The 18,356-nt window shown below is 47.4% G+C and overlaps 2 pseudogenes; one reads left to right on the top strand and one right to left on the bottom strand.

Annotated features, from left to right (window-relative positions):
- Positions 1-568: 568 nt before the first annotated feature.
- On the bottom strand, positions 569-687 carry LOC136635041 (5S ribosomal RNA; annotated as a pseudogene).
- Positions 688-17,209: 16,522 nt separating this feature from the next.
- LOC136634755 (5S ribosomal RNA) lies at positions 17,210-17,332 on the top strand (annotated as a pseudogene).
- The last annotated feature ends 1,024 nt before the right edge of the window (positions 17,333-18,356 follow it).

Here is an 18,356-nt window from a genome sequence, read left to right as displayed (position 1 = left end):
GAAAAAATAATTGCATGCAGTGTTGTCTGGGATTGGACTGACTGAACAATCCCAGAAAACTGTCCCCACCACATGGGACCAAATATTTGCCTTGGCTTCCCATGGGAGCTGCACTGGGACAAACCATGTGGCTCCTGCCATCACCCATGAGTGCCTCAGTTATCAGGGAAATGGAGGCCTGATAGCTAGGAATTAGGACAGAACCGGCATTGAGAAGCATGTGCCATATAGTACAAGCTTAAATACCTCACTGTTGACCCATGATGAGAGGAGGGACATCTAGAAGGTGAGCACCACTACAGGCTGGTCAGCCTTGGACAGAGAAACTCTCCCTAGTGCAGAAATTTTCAATCTTTTTTCATCTCATGGCACACCAACATAATTGTCAAGCCTCACCATCATGGTCGGCAACCTTCAGTCTGGAAAGACTATGGTATAAGCCTACAGCACCCAGTATTCCCAGGCGGTCTCCCATCCAAGTACTAACCAGGCCTGACCCTGCTTAGCTTCCGAGATAGATGAGATTGGGCATGTGCAGGGTAACAGTTGCTGCCAAGACTATGGTAGAAGCCTACAGCACCCGGTATTCCCAGGCGGTCTCCCATCCAGGTACTAACCAGGCCTGATCCTGCTTAGCTTCCAAGATCAGACGAGATTGGGCATCTGCAGGTTAACAAGGCCCCCATCAGTTTTTTGACAATTGACAAGGCCCACTGCACTGCAAGCAAGGGGTTTGCATTCCCCCAATGGCCATACTAATAAATGATCCTCCCCCAAACTCCTGTGGCACATCCATGTGCCACAGCACAGTGGTTGAAAAATCACTACTCTAGTGCTTGAATGAGAAACGCTACCTGCTTTTCAAGTTGTTGAGAGCAACTCAAAGGAGTCTACACAGTGGTTAAGAATTATGATGACATGAATATACTTTGGCTGACCTGCCCAAGAGAAAATGTAAGCACTAGGTACGATGTTCAGAGCCTTAGGGGTTGATGTTTTTGCTCGGCGTCTAGCTGGTTCCACAGCTCTCCTTTCTGCCATTCACTTCTATGGTCATTGGCCAATGATTATATGACCTCTTGGTGGATTCATTAACTCATAGCAGAGCCAATGGGTAGAGAAAAAATTTGCATGCAAGGTCCCTTCTGAGATATTTAAGTGGATAAGATGATAACGTCCCACCCAGTTCTCTGTTAGCTTCAGAAGGTTGTGTTGGTGCCACCATGACTTGGGCTCTGTCTGTCCTGGCACTTCTCAGCTACTGCTCAGGTAAGGGGATGGAGAACCAGCTTCATTCAGGGCAGCCACAAACCTGTTTGTATGGCATATTTGTAATTAAAAATTAAGTGTCTATTTTGTGATGCGTTTGAAGGCACAGAGAGTGAATTTGGTTCATGCATCCTGTTGTTTTTTTTTCCTTTTTGCCAAGGTGTCACTTCTCAGGCCACTTTGACACAGCCTGTCTCAGAGGCTGTTTCTGCGGGACGAACAACGAAACTCTCCTGCTCTAGAAACAGCGATAGTAGCTGGTACAGCACTTTTCACTGGTATCAACAGAGAGCTGGTCAGGCCCCTCGCTATGTGCATTGTAATGGTTGCAGCAGCAGGGGAACTGGCATCCCGGATCGGTTCACGGCCTCTGCCTCTGGGACCAACGGCTTCTTAACCATCACTAACACTCAACCTGAAGACGAGGCTGATTATTACTGTGGCGCCTGGTATGGTAGCACGTACCACAGTGATAGAGTCTGATGGGGAACTGAGACAAAAACCTTCTCTCTTCCTCCCCAGAAAGGGAAATCAAGAATGCTTCGAGAGCTTGATTTGATCAGTGCCTGATCAGCATCCCTTTAACAAACTCATCATCACCCAGGTTCTGTTTTGCCATTCAATGAGAGGAATGTGTCATTTTCTCTTGCATGCCTCTTAAAGGATAATGGCCCCCAAATTGGCAGCAACGCAATCGCTGCAATTGGCAGAGAAGGTGTTTTTCACTAGCTGGGGGGGGGGGTGTCACTATGGCTTTCTGGAGGGTCTGGGAACACTGCAAGCCCTCCCTGAGGCTTGAAAGTCTTGAAAAAGAGGAAAAACCCACTTTCAGTTTTAGTCTCAAAACAGGAAGTGCTTTTCCGCCTTTCCCCCCAATATCTTCAAGAGGGTGGGTTTCAGAGGGGCTCCCTAGACCCTACAGAGAGATATAGCAACCCCCAGGTAAGTGAAGAACACCTTCCCTGCCTGACACCAGCATGATCACGGTGATGATGTCGCTGCCCTCCCCCCGCTCCTGCGGAGGAGGACTTTGGGAATCCTCAAAGTCCCAGGGAGGACTTTGGGAATCATTGGCCTAAGGATACACAGGTATGTTTCTCTGTTCCGCCTACCCTACACACACCCACACAAAGTGAATGGAACAATTATTCCTCCTCCCCTTCATAGCTCTTCTTCCGCCAACCCTTTCTCTCTCTCCTCATTGTAAGAGCAAAACTGCAAAGATGCAGTCTGAAATAATTTCAGATTCGTCCTACCGTGAATAGATACTTTTCCTCCTCCTCTGGGCTGTAGGGGGAGATGTTGGCCCATCATCCCCACATTCAACAGAATTTTGTAGTTGTAGTTGTAGCTCCTATTGTATTGGCAACCTTCAGTCTCGAAAGACTCTGGTATCGCGCTCTGAATGGTGGTTCTGGAACAGCGTCTAGTGTGGCTGAAAAGGCCGATTCGGGAGTGACAATCCCTTCCACACCGGGAGCAAGTGCAGTCTGTCCCTGGCCTGTCTCCCTGGCTATGGGTCTTCCTTCTTTGCCTCTTAGCTTCAGACTGTTGGCCAAGTGCCTCTTCAAACTGGGAAAGGCCATGCTGCACAGCCTGCCTCCAAGTGGGCTGTTCAGAGGCCAGGGTTTCCCACCTGTTGGGGTCCACTTCTAAGGCCTTCAGATCCTTCTTGCAGATGTCCTTGTATCGCAGCTGTGGGCAACAGAATTAAGAGTTTGCAAAGAGCTCTTGATCAGAGGAGCAGATGTGGTGTGCCGTGACTCAGGAAGCCTTTGAGGACAAATATTTCCTCCTTCTGGTCTTACCCATGTACTGCCAATATGAAGACACCAGACAACTGCATCGGGATGACTGGGCCACTTTCTTTAACTTTACAATCAGCAGCGGGGATTCTAAACACCCCCCTCAGTGCAGGTTCTAACCTTGGGGAGATGGCTTGAAACACTGTCAGCATTTCCCAATTAAATTGAGCATAAAACCACCGGACTCCAGGCCACCCTTGATCGAACTGAAGGATGCCCCATCATTGTCCCCCATTAAGGGTCAAGGCGGCAAGATGGTGAAGCCGTCACCTGGTTACACCTATGAATTCACCACCAATCCCAGCCAAGGGGTTTGCCAGCAATTCTCACAGATTCGGACCAGCATCTTGTGATACTGGCTTACCTCTTGACTTTTCTCTCTCGTGGTGGACACCAAACCTACTCCTGACCTGCCTGTCCTGCACTGAGCCAGTGAAGTGACCATTAAAGGAAACCCCTAAACAACAACACCAGTCTCAGGTGGGGTGGGGAACTGTTTAGCCCCTTGCCATTTTGGCTAACAGCAAAAAATTCCTACCCGGTCCTTAATGAGCGACCAAATAATCTCAGACTGCCAAATGGGGTGGGTGGGTGGGATCGAACGTGCGGGACCGAACTGACTTCGGAGCAGCGCTCTAGAGTAAAATTGAGGTTCCCATGCTTTTTATGGCATGTTCTCAACACTCATGGTCTGTTGCACGCAGGGGTCCAGAGAAGGAACCATGTACACCACCTTGAACTCCTTGCAGGAAGGGCAGTATAAAAATGTAGAAAAAAATGTATCTCTGACAAGTGAAAGCTGCAATGTATAAAGACTTGATAGCGGAATACAAATGGTTGGCAACCACAACTGGTACTGCTAGATCAGTGAACATTTCCTAGAGGCATTGATTCCTCTTGGTTAGATTCACTAATGTCCTCAAGAGCATTTTGCTTGATTGACAGCGAAAAACTAATCAGAATCACGAACGTGATATTCAGACATTATCAGAGCTGAAGGGCTGTGATATAGAAGAAGGGACAAATTTGTTCTCAGCTTCCTCTGAAAGTAGAACTAGATCCAATCCAATGCAAGATAAGAGATCCCAATTGGATATCAAGACCTGATGATAAGGGTGATTCGGCAGTGAAAAAATCGCCGAGCGAAGTGGTAGACTTTCCCTCACTGGGGATATTCAAGCAGAGGCTCGACAAGCACCTGTTGGAGATGCTCTACGAGGATCTACTTCTACAGGCAGGGGGTTGGACTAGATGACCTTATTTGGTCCCTTCCAATTCTATGATTCTTGAGACTGGCTACCAAACAGCGTGGATTTTGTTGCTTCTTGTTGTAAACTTGTGCATGTTCCTGCAGTGTCAGGACATCCCAGGGGAGGAGCTCCATCTCTAGGGAAGCCAATGGGTGTGAACACATTTGCATGACAAAGTCTCTTAAATTTCCTGTGGTTTTCAAGCCAAATGGGAGAAGGAACTTGAGTAGGACCTTGAGTCCCGTTTCACGTTCACCATGTCCTGGTCCCTATTTCTCCTTGCACTTTTCAGCTATTGCTTGGGTATGTGTGCCTGTGTGATGCGGGTGGCGTAAGATAGTATATGGTTGCTGTGGCAAGACCTGCATGCTAACAACAAAGTAAATTGTATTGAAATACAATATAGAAATCAGTGTGATTTTGTGATATTTGAGAGCACAAGAAATGAACCAAGGTAATATTTTCTTCATTCTCTCTCTCCCTTTTTTTGGGCCAAGGTGTCAGCTCCCAGGCAACAGTGACTCAACCCACATCTGAGTCTGTGTCTCCGGGTCAAACAGCAAAATTATTCTGTGCCAGAAGCAGTGGTGGAAGCTGGCATAACTGGTTTTGCTGGGTTCAACAGAATCCTGGACAGGCCCCTCGCTTTGTCCAGTGTCCTGGTTACAACAGGGGAGAAGGGATCCCAGATCGGTTCACCGCTGTGAAGTCAGGGGATGTTAGCCATTTAACCATCACCAATGTCCAGCCTGAAGACGAGGCTGATTATTACTGTGCTGAGTGGTATAGCACTGGTAACATGTACCACAGTGACGCAGTCTAATGAGGAACCGAGACAGAAACAGTCACTCTTCCTCCCCAGGGTACTATATCAAGCATCTTGACGCACCTTCATATGGTCTGCCTCAATTTGAACCAATGTGAAGAAAGACTTTATGTTCTCATGGTCTTTTGCATGACCAGGAATATCCATTCTCCAACTCTAATGGATCTGTCCTCAAGAGCCCAAACCATAGGCTGTCACAAGGCGTGGACAGGACAAGTCAAGCATTCCTTCCCAGGTTGACAATACAGGAGTTGCATGGTATACAATCATTCAAGTCCCTTTGTAGATAACCTCTTTATATTTCAGATCCTCAGCACTACTTATGGATTTTTCCCAACTTTCATTTATTTACAAGGGACATAAATAGGGACTTAAAAATCAATATGATCATCAACAAAAAGCAGCGATGGTTCTGTAATTCCTTCACTGAAATAAACATGAATTAAAATTGCTTCACTTGTACTGTCCCCAGAATGTTCCCCCTCTCCAAACATGGTCCTCTCTGAAGCCAGCAATTCTAAGCTTCACCTTTAGGGGTAGATGTTGGTCCAATTTCTCAGAATTAGCAGCATTTGTACATCCCAAGAGACCCTCTGTGCACCTGGAATTGGTGGCGTGAAGTGAAGCAATAGCAGTTTCCGTTTACATCAGTCCTCCCTGTGAAGTTTTTAGCTCACTTGGGGATAGAGCCCATAAATAGCTTTAACCAGCCAAAACATAGACTTGTAGTTTCGGAAATGGCCTGACAGTCACCCAGCTTGAAACAGGATACCGTCTAGAACATTTTCAAGAGCTGCCCCCCAAGTCTCTGTTGGAAGACCTCCAGTGTGGGCAAGCCCACCACATACATCAGTGTTCAGTGCCATTGTCAAACACCTTGTACAGTCAAGACATATTACCTGAGATAACTTGGACTGATCAAGTGAAGCATGCATTGAACCAGTGCAGAGATTGTGATTTGGATGTGATTGGGGAACACACTCTTTGGCTGCAATCCTAACCTCACTTTCCCGGGAGTAAGACCCATTGAACACAATAGGACTTACTTCTGAGTAGACCTGGTTAGGATTGTGCCCTTTGACTCTGTTCTCTTCAGACTTACTTATAGCCAGTTGGGCTCCCCTGGCCCCTCACATGACAGTGACCCCCCCATCCAGCCCTCCCCTCTTCCTTTCCTTCCTTCCTTCCTTTCTTCTATATATATATTTTACAAACATATATATGTGTGTGTGCATACACACACACACACACACACACACACACACACACAAACACAACATTTATACATACATACATACATACATACATACATACATACATACACATGATAGGTAGATAGGTAGATAGGAAGGAAGGAAGGAAGGAAGGAAGGAAGGAAGATACACACACACATACACACATTTATACACATTTATTGGGTAAGAAAAGGGTTTTACTTAATTATATTCCACCTCTGATCATAGGACTGGCTGCAATCTCAGAACATCCCAGGGGAGGAGCACACACTTGAGTAAAGCCAATGGAAGCTGAAACATATGCATGATGAAACCTCTTAAATTTTCTATGGTTTTCAGGCAAGACAGGAGAAGGTCCCAGCAGAGATCCACTTTTGCCACAGAAACTTGAGCTCCATTTCACTTACACCATGACCTGGCCCTTGTTTCTTCTCGCCCTTCTCAGTTATTGCTTTGGTATGTGTGTGTCCTTGTGAAGTGTAGGGTAGGGGAGGGTAGCTGTGATGATGAGGCCTGCATATCAACAGCTTACATTGTCTATATAATCAGAGCGATGGTGTGATATTTGACAGCACAGTAAGTCAATGGAAGTAATTTTGCTGTCTCTCTCCATTTCTCTTCTTGTGAAGGGGTCAGCGCACAGCCAACGGTGACTCAACCTCCCTTCGAGTTGGTGTCTCCAGGTCAAACAGTGAAACTTTCCTGCACAAGGAGCAGTGGTGAAGGCTGGCATAGCTGGTTTTGCTGGCAACAACAGAGAGCAGGACAAGCCCCTTGCTATGTGCAATGTCCTGGTTACAACAGGGGAGAAGGACTCCCAGATCCCGACCCAAAGTTCGAGAAACACTGTCATAGACCATAGTGCATATCCCTGGGTCGATCAGCTCTTGGGAATGGATGGAGGAACACTTCAGTCTCATGCATTTTCATTCATTTACAAGGGATATAAAACAGACTTGAAAACCAAAAAGTTCATCATCAAAACAAGGGGTGGGTGTTAAATTCTCCCACTGAAATAAATAGGGATGAAAAATGCTTCACTTGGGCTGTGCTGTGCCCAAAATGTTGTTTCAAAACATGGTCCCCTTTGAATTCTACTACCCTAGCCTTCACCTTAAGGTCTATTTCCTCATAGTTGGCAGAACTTGTACATTCAAATGGCCCTCTGCACACCTGGAATTGGTGGTGTGAAGTAAAGCAAGAGAAGGTTCTGTTTACATGAGTTCCAGTTTGCTTTGGCATAGAGCAGGGGTGTCCAAACCCTGGCCCTGGGGCCACTTGCGGCCCTCGAGGACTCCCAATGCGGCCCTCAGGGACACCCCAGTCTCCAATGAGCCTCTGGCCCTCCAGAAACTTGCTGGAGCCCGCACTGGCCCGATGCAACTGCTTTCAGCGTGAGGGCAACTGTTTGACCTCTCGCGTTAGCTGTGGAATGAGAGGTCCCTTCACTGCTTGCTGTTTCATGTCTGTGATGCAGCAGCAGCAGCAGCAAAGGAAAGGCTGGGCTTGCTTTGTGCAAATCCTTTTATAGGCCTTGAGCTATTGCAAGACCTTCATTCATTCATATAAGTTCCACCTCTAGTATATTAATTTATGTAAACTTATGTAAATTTATTCAAATTTGAAATGTAAATTAATTCTTTTTTCCCCCGGCCCCCCGACACAGTGTCAGAGAGATGATGTGGCCCTCCTGCAGAAAACTTTGGACACCCCTGGCATAGAGCTTCAAGAGGTCATAAATATGTAGTCCTAACTTGGACTGAGGGAGAGAAGTATGCATTGAACCTGCGCAGAGGTGGGATTCCATTTGGATTTGAGTTGAGGAAAGACTCTGTCTCTGTTCTCCTCAGTTGTAGCCAGTTGGATTCCCCTGGCTCCTCGTGCAAGGGTGACCGACCCCCTCCGGTCTTCCCCACTTCCTTTCCTGTCTTCAGTCTGCTGCTGTGCCTTTTGGAAGGTCAGTCGGAATGGGGCAGCCCAGAGATGCTCTTCACATTCTCACATAACAACAGAACCAGGGGACATCCAATAAAATTGAGTGTTGGGAGAGTTATAACAGAAAAAAGAAAATTTTTTTTACTCAGTGTGTGGTTGGTCTGTGGAACTCCTTGCCGCAGGATGTGGTATGGTGTCTGGCCTGGACGCCTTTAAAAGGGGATTGGACAAGTTTCTGGAGGAAAAATCCATTACGGGGTACAAGCCATGTTGTGTATGCGCAACCTCCTGATTTTAGAAATGGGCTAGGTCAGAATGCCAGATGCAAGGGAGGGCACCAGGATGAGGTCTCTTGTTATCTGGTGTGCTCCCTGGGGCATTTGGTGGGCCGCTGTGAGATACAGGAAGCTGGACTAGATGGGCCTTTGGCCTGATCCAGTGGCGCTGTTCTTATGTTCTTATGAGAAGAACAGGAGTAGCTGGAGGAAAACAGCAACAGCAGCGGTAACTGTGACATAGTAGCCATGGCTCCAGAGGTGCAGTGTGACAGCCACAGAGGTTATGCAAAGCCACTGCTAACGTTTCACCACATCTCCTTATTGGGAAGAGATGCTTTCCCCCATTTCGTCTTTGCCTTGAGATGCAAAGATGGGCCAGGGGAATCTTTGCATGGCAGAATCCTCAAAAAGTTTGATTAATATTAATACAACTGTACCTCCCCCCCCCCCACAACAACAACAACAACAACAGTATTTATATACCGCTTTTCAACAGAGAAAATCAAATATCTAATGGCCCCCTGTCCCCAAAGTGCTCACAATCTAAAAAGATGCAACACCAGCAGACAGCCACTAGAAAAGACACTGCTGGGGTGAGGTGGGCCAGTTACTCTCCCCTGCTAAATAAAAGAGGAGCACCCACTTGAAAAAGTGCCTCTTAACCAGTTAGCAGGGGTGATTCCCAGACACATTTATTGGCTTCCCACATTTTGATTCAAGATCAGATGAAAACTGGTTGAGGTTGGGGATGTACGGTGAAGAGACTGGACGTGAAAGTCATCTGGTGTGGACAAAATTAATAAACACTCCCTCCAGGCCACGGGTTCTTACCCACCACATTCTCCATCTATATTCCATTTAGTCCACAGCCATTTCTCTTGCTAAGGTTTCTGGCAGTTCATTGGACAAGGGACTATGATGCTGGTGGTGTGGTTTTTCTATCCGGGGTAAGCAAAAGGATCGTCCCTCTTTTCGAGAAATCTTCTCTGTGCAAATTTTGCCTCTGATCATTGGTCTGGCTGTACTCTCAAAACTTCCCAGGAGAGGAGCGCCACCTCCAGCAGAGCCAATGGGTGTTAACTAATTTGCATGAAGAAATGTCTTAAATTGAGTGCAGTTCTCAACCAAGACAGAAGATGGTCCATGCAGAAATCCTCTTTTGCCACAGGAACTTGAGCTCCATTGCACGTTCACCATGACTTGGTCCCTCTTTCTCTTCACACTTCTCAGTTACAGTTTGGGTACGTGCGTGTCTGTGTGATGCGAGGGCCACAGGGCAGGGTAGCTGTGGCAGGACCTGCTTGCCAACAGCATGCCTTGTGTACATACAATAGGAATCAGTGTGATTGTGTGATGTTGGACAGCACAGTAAATAAATGCAAGTCATCTTTTCTTTTCTTTCCCTCTTTGCAAAGGTGTCAACTCACAGCCAACGGTGACTCAACCTGCCTCCGAGTCTGTGTCTCTGGGCCAAACAATGAAAATTCCCTGCACAAGAAGTGGTGGTGGGAGCTGGAGTAACTGGTTTTGCTGGTATCAACAGAAGTCTGGACAGGGCCCTCGCTTGGTGCAGTGTCCTGGGTACAACAGGGGAGAAGGAATCCCAGATCGGTTCAGTACTTCAAAATCAGGGGACGTGGGCCATTTAACCATCACCAACGTCCAGCCTGAAGACGAGGCCGATTATTACTGTGCTGAGTGGTATAGCACTGGCAGCAAGTCCCACAGTGATACAGACTAATGGGGAACTGAGACAAAAACCATCTCTTTTCTGCTCAGTGAGGCATTTCAAGATTCTCTACAGAGCTTCACGTGATCTTTGTCTGTTTGTGTCAGTGTGAAGAAAGGTCTCATTCCCTTCTGCATGGCCAATCACATTCATTCTCCAACCCACATACTTCTACCCTCAGAACCCAAACCAGAGGCTGCCACAAGGAGTGGACAAGGCAGGTCAAGTATCCAGTTGCAAGTTGAAGGGATGACCTGTTGGACAAAAATGAATGTCCCTGTGTGTCTCAGCTCTCAGGAATGGATGGAGATATCCACACACACACAAACATTCATTCATTAGGGATCTAAAACAAAGGCTTAAAAATCAGTGACTGTCATAATCAAAAATCAGGGATGGATCTTTACTTCTCCCATGGTAATAAATGCTTCACTTGGGTGACACCATGCTGAGAATTTTGTTTCAAAACAAAGTCCTTTCCAGAGCTCGATAACCAAGTCTTCACTTTTAGGGGGCACTGGACCCAATAAAAACAACTAGGTATTTTTATTATTATTAATTATTAACAGTATTTATATACCGCTTTTCAACTAAAAGTTCACAAAGCGGTTTACAGAGAAAAATCAAATAACTACATGGCTCCCTGTCCCAAAAGGGCTCACAATCTAAAAAGACGCAAAAAGAACACCAGCAGACAGCCACTAGAACAGACAGTGCTCGGGTGAGGTGGGCCAGTTACTCTCCCCCTGCTAAAAAAAGGAGCACCCACTTGAAAAAGTGCCTCTTACCCAATTAGCAGGGGTATACCTGCTATTTTTATACCGCCTTTCTGGTCATCGGATTACTCCTCTGACTTTATTCAAGGCGGTTTACATAGGCAGGCGTTTCTAAATCCCTCAAGGGGATTTTGACAATCCTAGAGGTTCTCTCTTTCAAGAACCAACCACATTTCAGAATGGATCTTCCTGGCTTGGTCTCACTTCTGGCCTCCGGTTCTCCCGCGCAGGCTGACAAGCAGCTCCATTTCTCACATGGAGGGCAACCAAGACGCTTCTTGCTCACAGCAAGAGCAGGCGGAATCACTCAGCTGGGCTTGTCAACTGCTTCAAGGTCTTGCCATTCTCAGCCGTTTAGGGAGCTGCCGGTGTCCTCGAACTGGCGACCTTCTGATGTTATCTTCAGGCTAACGGAGGTTCTACCCTCTAGACCAGACCTCCTGCCCAATCCTATCCAATTTTCCAGTGCTGGTGCAGGCTTGCCAGTGGGGCATACAGTGCATCCTGTGGTGAGGAGGCAGTCACAGAGGCCACCTCAAGGTATGGGAACATTTCTTCCTTTACCCCAGAGCTATATTGTAGTTGCACCAATGCTGGAAAATTGGTTAGGATTGGGCTCATTGTTGGTCCAATTTGGCAGAATTTGTAGGTCTCAAGAGACCCCTTACACACCAGAAATTGGCGATGTGAAATGAAGCATGTGAAGGTTTTGTTTACATGAAGCTTGTGAAGTTTCCAGCCCATTGGAGCTGAGAGCATCAAGGGCCCTTAAGTACCCTTAACAATCTAAGAATGTAGAATCCTAGAGGAGGATAGGGATTTTCAAGGCCATCCAATCTAACCCATGCCTTGAATCAAAAAGGTCTTCTCTAGCACATTTTCAAAAGGTGCCTGCCAGGACTCTGCTGGAAGCCATTCAGTGAGCAACAGCCCACCACTTCCATCAAAGTTTGGTGCCATTTTTGAAACGCTTGTACCATTAAGACATTTTCTGTGATATAACCTGGGCTGATGGAGACTAGGGTACGTTGAACCTGTGCAGAGGTTATGATTTGATTTGGCGGAAACACTTTTTGTCTCTGTTGTTCTTGGCCTTTACTGAAGCCAGTTGGGCTACCCTGGGTACTGATGGAAGAATGACCCCCGCTCTGGTCCTCCCCACTTCCTTCCTGTTTTCATTCTGTGGCTGTGCCTTTCACAAGAGCAGTTGGAATGGGGCAGACAGCCAAGTATAATAAAAAAAAAACACACATAGGAGTAACTGAAGAGGAATGGCAGTCATAGGGTCTACTGTGAGGTGCTAGTAATGGCATTGGAGGTTGAGTGAGGCAGCATAAGGTCACTGCTTTGAAGCTGCAACTTCAGGACACCTCCTTTTCCCCATTTTGCATTTTCCTCTTTATGCTATTAGCAGGTGTGGACAGGATTCATCAGCATACCCTCCAGCCCACATGTTCTCACCCTGCTAAGTTCTCCCTGTGTTCCATTTGGTCCACAGCCCTTTCTTTTGCCAAGATTTCATGCACATCCTTCCTTGGTGTCTTCACTCACATGTGTGATATGCAACTGAGATGGGTTTCCCATCCTGCGTAAATGAAAGGGTCTTCTTTCATTCATGCAAACTCCATCTCTGCTCATTGGCCTGGCTGCTGTCTCAGAGCTTTCCAAGGGAGGACCACCAGCTCTAAGAAAGAGAGTGGGTGTCAACACATTTGCATGACAAAGTCTCTTAAATTTCCTGTGGTTTTCAAGCCAAATGGCAGAAGGGAGTCAGAGCTGGAGTAGGAGCTGGAGTTCCATTTCATGTTCACCATGGCCTGGCCCCTGTTTATTCTCACACTTCTCAGTTATTGCTTGGGTACACGTGTGTGTGTGTGTGTGTGTGTGTGTGTGTGTGTGTGTGTGATTCTGGTAGTGTAATGTAGGGTACAATAGCTGTGGCAAGACCTGCCTGCCAACAATTTCATTGTCTACTTAATATAGAAATCAGAGAGATTGTGCAATATTTGAGAGCACAAAAAAATGAATGAAGGTCCTATTTTTTTTGCACTGTCTCTCTCCTTTTTTTGTAAAGGTGTCAAGTCACAGCCAATGGTGATTCAACCTGCCTCTGAGACCGTGCCTCAGGGCCAAACTGTGAAACTCTCCTGCACAAGAAGCAGTACTGGGAGCTGGCATGACAGGTTCTACTGGGTTCAACAGAAGCCTGGACAAGCCCCTTGCTTTGTGCAGTGTCCGGGTGGTAACAGAGGAGAAGGGATCCCAGATCGGTTCACTGCCTCAAAGTCAGGGGATATTAGCCATTTAACCATCGCCAACGTCCAGCCAGAAGACGAGGCCGATTATTACTGTGTTGATTTCACCGGCAGTGTTGGCATGTGGCACAGTGATGAGCTCTAATGGGGAACCGAGACAAAAATCTTCATGCTTCTCCACCAGAGTGGAGAATCAAGAATCATATGATCTGTGTGTATTTGAATCAACGTGAGGAAAGGCCTTTGTTCTCACAGCTGCCTGCAAGGCCGGGAATATCCATTCTCCAAACCGCACATTTCAACGCCCACAGAGACTTCCACAAGGAATGGATGAGGCAGGTCAAGCATTCTGGCGCAAATTATCAATGGACAACCTGTTGAGTGGCGTGGTAGACAACAACACATGTCCCTGTGTGGGTCCACGCTTGGGAACATGGGGATATATTTGAGATCCTGAGATCCACTCTCTGGTTTTTATAGAAAGTTTTCATTTTTGTTTACAAGGGAAATCAAAGAGGAACTTAATCATCATCATCATCATCAAAACCAAGGATGGGTCTGTAATTCCATTGAAGCAAACCTGTTTTTAAAACGTTCCACTTGACCTGTGTCGTGCCCAGGATGTTGTTTCAAAACATGATTCTCTAAAGAAGCCTGCTATCCTAGCCTTCACCTTTAAGGGGAGCTGTCGGTCCATGTCCTCGTAGTTGCCAGGAGTCACCCATCTCAAGAAACCCCCTGCACTCTTGGAATTGGTGGTGTGAAGAGAAGCAACCTAAGGTTCCATTGACATGCATCCGCCTTGTGACGTTTCCAGCTCACTTGAGCATATACAGCTTCAGGGACCCATAAAATCTTTCACAAGTCAAGAATATGGAACCCTAGAGGTGGAAGGAGGCTTCTTAGCCATCTGGTCCAGCCCCCTGCATGGAACAGGAAAACCCTCTCTTGAACATTTTATTTATACAGGTATTTATATGCCGCCTTTCTTTGGTCGTCAGATTTCTCCTCAGACTTTAATCCAAGCGGTTTACATAGGCAGGCTGTTCTAAACCCCCCGTAGGGATTTTTACAATTGAATTGTTCTAGTCTTACATAGAACTCCTCGTTCCAGCTGAATTCCTTCCGGTCTGGCCTCTCTCTGGCCCTTCGCCTCCCACGCTCCACTTGACGGCAACTCCTCTCTGCCACCGAGGGTCAGCTCATCAGTATATCAGCGTGTCGTCAGTTCTCGGGTACTTCCAGTTGTTTCAAACTGGCAGCCTCAGATCTTCAGGCCTACAAGGCGGCAGCTCTACCAACTGAGCCAGGACTTGATAATGATAATGATTATAATTGATAAAATATATAAATTATAAAAATCATTATTTGTAATGGAGTTTGAAAAGTGGTATATAAACATTCTTAACAGAAATAATCCTTGTGCTTTCTGCCTCCACCCCGGTTGCATTTTTTGTTCTTGTTGCTCTCCTGTTCAGCTGTTCCTTAGATACAGAACAGGGTGACTTTTCTGCATGTTTTGTTTAACACAGGAAGCAGCCGTGTCAATGGCACCCGGGTCCACCACTCTCCTCTCCACTTCTTGTTCCTCTCTATTCCTTTCTCCCTCACTGAATCCACGGAGGAGGAGGTGCGCCGGAGAAGGGGGCTATTTCATGCAACAATGCACGAGGGGGCAGCATTTGGACCATCATCGCAGGCCTTGGATACCTTGAAGAAAAGCTTCCTGTTCAACTCAGTCCTCTCCAACTTTCCAGCACCAATCCAGCCATGCCAAACGGGCATGCACTGCATCCCGGGAGGGAGCAGGGCCCATGAGAAGGGGGTAAAGGGGGGTAATTTGTACCCAGGTCCAGGAACCAAAGGGGGGTCAGAAATTTCTGGGGATCTGATATTTTGCAAGCTCACACAGACTAGCTTTCCATGTGGGATGCTGGAGGCTGCCACAAACTATCAGTACTGGGCCGAGGAATACGGATGTGACACTCCACAGCAGTGGACAACCAGGGGACATCCACTAAAATTGAGTGTTGGGAGGGTTAGGACAGGCAAAAGAAAATATTTCTTTACTCAGCGTGTGGTCGGTCTGTGGAACTCCTTGCCACAGGATGTGGTGATGGCGTCTAGCCTAGATGCCTTTAAAAGGGGATTGGACAAGTTTCTGGAGGAAAAATCCATTATGGGGTACAAGCCATGATGTGTATGCGCAACCTCCTGATTTTAGAAATGGGTTATGTCAGAATGCCAGATGCAAGGGAGGGCACCAGGATGAGGTCTCTTGTTATCTGGTGTGCTCCCTGGGGCATTTGGTAGGCCGCTGTGAGATACAGGAAGCTGGACTAGATGGGCCTATGGCCTGATCCAGTGGGGCTGTTCTTATGTTCTTATGATTTTCAACCTTTTTTGTCGCATGGCACACCGACAAGGTACTACAATTGTCAAGGCAGACCATCAGTCTTTGGACAATTGACAAGGCACACCATGCTGCTGATGGGAGGCTCACATCTCCCAATGGCCCTACTAATAAATGACACTCCCCCAAACTCCCGCAGCACACCTGCAGACCATTCATGGCACACCAGTGTGCCATGGCACAGTGGTTGAAAATGGCTGCTCCACAGTATCAAATCTGGGAGGAAACTGGTCTGCTATGGTAGCTCTTTGGCTCGTGGATCCACTTGCCTTGAAGGCATGTCCAGGAGCTCAGGGACACAGCTGTGGGACTACAGCTGCAGAAGTATGTTTTGGTCCACACTGGACACTTGCCATTCTAGTGTGACCCTAAATACAATGGTGTTTATTTTCTGCAGTGATTTTCTGCTTTTAAAATATTCTAGAGAGATTTAAGTGTGTTTGGTTTTCTGTATTACCATATCTAGCTGCTGATGCTACATAGATGGGTAGACCTGGGCTCCCTTCTGTTGCTCTCTCCCTGCCCCTGTTCTGCAAAACCCCGTCATCACCCTCCCTCCCTCTGTTCTACCCCTCCCATCCCCTTGGGAGGGGGTGCAAAAGAAACTTTGTACCCCCTGATAAAATTCCTCCCAGAGGCTCTGGTCAGAGGGGGGTCCTGGAGACCTCCTCAAGGTACGGACCATTTATTCTTTTACCTCGAGGCTGCACTGCAGCTGCATCAGCAATGAAAAGTTGCTTGGGATCGGGTCCATAATTGGTTGAGGTGTGTGGATTAAATGTTGGCTGTTCTGTCTGTTATTCCGTTACGGACCTGGCCCCAGTGGTGCTCCAGAGCACCACGCCCCCTCACCCGGATACTTATCGAGCCGCATGGAGCCTCATGGGGCATTTGGAGCCTCTCCAAAAGCCTTCTGAGGCTTCCGACGCAGTCTTAAACAGTACTTCTGGTTTCCCGGAAGTATTTATTTATTTATTACATTGATACTCTGCCTTTCTCCCCAAAGGGCACCCAAGGTGGCTTAAGACCATGTACTTAAGTACTGCGAAGTACTGTACTTAAGTATAGGCAAAGATCCGCGTGATGTTTGCGACCACTCAGAAAGCCTTCTGAGGCTTCCCACATTATCTAATTAGCGCTTAAGTCTGCACTCTACATAGCTGTATAAGATCTCGTCTGATCTCAGAAGCTAAGCAGGGTCAGGCCTGGTTAGTACTTGGATGGGAGACCACCTGGGAGTACCGGGTGCTGTAGGCTTATACCATAGTCTTTCGAGACTGAAGGTTGCCAACCATCTCCCTATACTGAACACTATCTTCCGATCTTGTCTGATCTCGGAAGCTAAGCAGGGTCAGGCCTGGTTAGTACTTGGATGGGAGACCGCCTGGGAATACCGAGTGCTGTAGGCTTCTACCATAGTCTTTCAAGACTGAAGGTTGCCAACCATCTCCCTATACTGAACACTATCTCCCGATCTTGTCCGATCTCGGAAGCTAAGCAGGGTCAGGCCTGGTTAGTACTTGGATGGGAGACCGCCTGGGAATACCGGGTGCTGTAGGCTTCTACCATAGTCTTTCAAGACTGAAGGTTGCCAGCCATCTCCCTATACTGAACACTATCTCCCGATCTTGTCTGATCTCAGAAGCTAAGCAGGGTCAGGCCTGGTTAGTACTTGGATGGGAGACCACCTGGGAATACCGGGTGCTGTAGGCTTATACCATAGTCTTTCGAGACTGAAGGTTGCCAACCATCTCCCTATACTGAACACTAGCTCCCAATTTTGTCTGATCTCGGAAGCTAAGCAGGGTCAGGCCTGGTTAGTACTTGGATGGGAGACCGCCTGGGAATACTGTGTGCTGTAGGCTTCTACCATAGTCTTTCCAGACTGAAGGTTGCCAACCAACCACTGCTTAAGATCATGTCAGAATCCTCAGAAAGTTTTCTGAGTGGTCCCAAACATCACACAGATCTTTGCCTGTCCCCAGAACAGTTTTGAATTTTCGGGTTTTAGAGGTAGCCTCTCTCCGAATGCCAGAGGCAAGAGGGATGCAGATACCTTGTTGTCTTGGGTTCTTCCAGAGGCATCTGATGGGCCACTCGGATACAGGCGGCTGGACTAGATACAGGCAGGGAGGGGTGTTTTGGGTGGGGGAGGGCAGATCTGGGAGGAAGTGGGATCGGCTGCAGAAACCCACACCAAATTGAAACTCCCACTCCTGACGCTCACAGCCTCACATGGGCTGGTCAGAGTTGCACCAGTGATTTTGTTGGCACAGATCCGAGTAGCCTCTTAGGGGTGGCTGGGGTGTTACTTGGGGTAAGGGGGAAAAAAAAATCTCCTTATCCTGAGTTGCCCTCCAGCCGGAACCTACATTGCAGTGGATACAACACGGGCCACTCAGCCTGGCTGTTCCAGTGCAAGTTAGGATTGGGCTGCCCCTGGACCACGAGCCGAACCTCAGCTTTTGATGTGGTTGCGAAGAATGCCGGACTGCATTAACAGAGGCACAGAGTCCCGATCGCACATAGTAAGACTTCCGCTCTATCCTGTTCTTGTCAGGCCTCGCTTGGAAAACTGTGTCCAC

The sequence above is a fragment of the Tiliqua scincoides genome, chromosome 14, assembly GCF_035046505.1.
Source record: "Tiliqua scincoides isolate rTilSci1 chromosome 14, rTilSci1.hap2, whole genome shotgun sequence".
In the NCBI taxonomy this organism is placed as follows: domain Eukaryota; kingdom Metazoa; phylum Chordata; class Lepidosauria; order Squamata; family Scincidae; genus Tiliqua; species Tiliqua scincoides.
Note: the sequence above shows the minus strand (reverse complement) of the source record. Positions and strands in the feature narration are given on the sequence as shown.